Genomic DNA, 2,500 nt, shown 5'->3' with positions numbered 1-2,500 from the left:
AAAATATTTTCAGTGGTAAGGGAAAACATAAAACCAAACCAAATTCAAAGTCTATTTTCAGTGGTAAGGAAAACCATAAAATCTAACCAAATTTAAACTCTATTTTCAGTGGTAAATAAAAACATACTAACAAACCAAATTTAAACTTAATTTTCAATGGTAAGGAAAAATAAAAGCAAACCAAATTTAAAATATTTTCAGTGGTAAGGAAAAACATAAAAGCAAACCAAATTTAAAATATTTTCAGTGGTAAGGGAAAACATAAAACCAAACCAAATTCAAAGTCTATTTTCAGTGGTAAGGAAAACCATAAAATCTAACCAAATTTAAACTCTATTTTCAGTGGTAAATAAAAACATACTACCAAACAATATTTAAACCTAATTTTCAATGGTAAGGAAAAATAAAACCAAACCAAATTTAAACTATTTTCAGTGGTAAGGAAAACATAAAATCCAACCAAATTTAAACTCAACTTTCAGTGGAAAAGCATACTACCAAACAAAATTTAAACCTAATTTTCAGCGGTAAGGAGAAACATGAAATGGAACAAAATTTAGACTCTATTTTCAGTGGTAAGGAAAAACATAAAATCCAACCAAATTTAAACTTAATTTTCAGTGGTAAGGAAAAACATAACCAAGCCAAATTTAAACTTCAATGATAAGAAAAAACATAAAATTCAACCAAATTTAAACTTAATTTTCAGTGGTAAGGAAAAACATAACCAAGCCAAATTTAAACTATTCAATGATAAGAAAAAACATAAAATTCAACCAAATTTAAACTTAATTTTCAATGGTAAGGAAAACATAAAATCAAACCAAATTCAAACTCAGTTTAATATAAAGAAAATTATATTTTCATAATTTAAGAAAAAGTGTGAAAACATCAAAATAAGATGAAAATCTTCATGAAGAGCGAAGGAATTTTATCTTAAATATTTTTCACCGAATAACCTTGCAATAAGAATAGAACATTTAAAATACTCAAAATGGTTTTAATGAATTAAGGCGTTGGAAATGCGTAATTGGGCTTTAATAAAAACGCAAAAGCCACAAGTATACGAATGCATTACTTAAGACCTCTATAACCTTCACAAAAAAAAAAAAAAAAAAAAAAAAAAAAATCGTTGACATCTGATGTAGCTGAGAACATAGATTGCATGACCTCTTGAAATTAATATCAAAGTGCTTTTGAAATAATAAAACTACCTAACAAGCCATTTTACTTAGCATTCAAAATTACATTAAACACAATATATATATATATATATATATATATATAATATATATATATATATATATATATATATATATATATATATATATATATATGAACTTGTAAAATCCCTGAAATATTATCGAAAATCATCAGCAAAGCAAATCAATGTTATATAAACATTCTTGGGATCAGAGACCTAAAATTCAAATATTCAATTAATGATATCTATAAAGGTTTTAAAGCTTTTATAGGCAGCTCATGAATGGTAGAGGAAAGGGTCAGTGATATTGCCCTATCAAGCAGGACAATACACTAGAGACTGACCATATTACATATGATCAGCGCCCAAGCCTCCTCTCCACCCAAGCTAAGACCAAGGAGGGCCAGATAATGGCTGCTAATGACTCAGCAGATAGACCTATAGGCTCCACAAAACCCCAAGCTTTAGCTCACAAGGATGGTGAGGTTGCAGTGACCAAAGGAACTAACGACTCTGACCGGGACTCGAACCCCAGTCTGGCAATCACCAGGCAAGGACGCTACCACCTGGCCACCACAAAGCATAAAAGAGACTACCAATATGGCATAAACTTGGGAGGAAACTTTAAGAACACTTTATTTGTACCATATTTTACAAAACAAAATAATAAAAAGTATGTTTCTTAATGAAATGGACCATGAATTATTATTATTATTATTATTATTATTATTATTATTATTATTACTAGCCAAGTTACAACCCTAGTTGTAAAAGCAAGATGCTATAGGCTCAAGGGCTCCAACAGGGAAAAATAGCCCAGTGAGGAAAGGAAATAAGGAAATAAATAAATGATGAGAATAAATTAACAATATATCATTCTAAAAACAGTAACAGCGTCAAAACAGATATGTCCTATATAAACTATTAACAATGTCAAAAACAGATATGTCATATGTCATATATAAACAATAAAAACACTCATGTCAGCCTGGTCAACATAAAAACATTTGCTGCAACTTTGAACTTATGAAGTTCTACTGATTCAACTACCCGATTAGGAAGATCATTCCACAACTTGGTAACAGCTGGAATAAAACTTCGAGAATGCTGTGTAGTATTGAGCCACATGATAGAGAAGGCCTGGCTATTAGAATTAACTGCCTGCCTAGTATTACAAATAGGATAGAATTGTCCAGGGAGATATATATCCAAATATATTTTGGATTTCAATACGATAATAGTTTGATTTACAATAAGGTTAAAGAGAATACAAAGTATGATCTTTGATATGTGGGA

This window comes from Palaemon carinicauda, chromosome 36 (assembly GCF_036898095.1).
Source record: "Palaemon carinicauda isolate YSFRI2023 chromosome 36, ASM3689809v2, whole genome shotgun sequence".
NCBI lineage: Eukaryota > Metazoa > Arthropoda > Malacostraca > Decapoda > Palaemonidae > Palaemon > Palaemon carinicauda.
The sequence above is the reverse complement of the archived record's forward strand: the minus strand, read 5'-3'. Positions refer to the sequence as shown.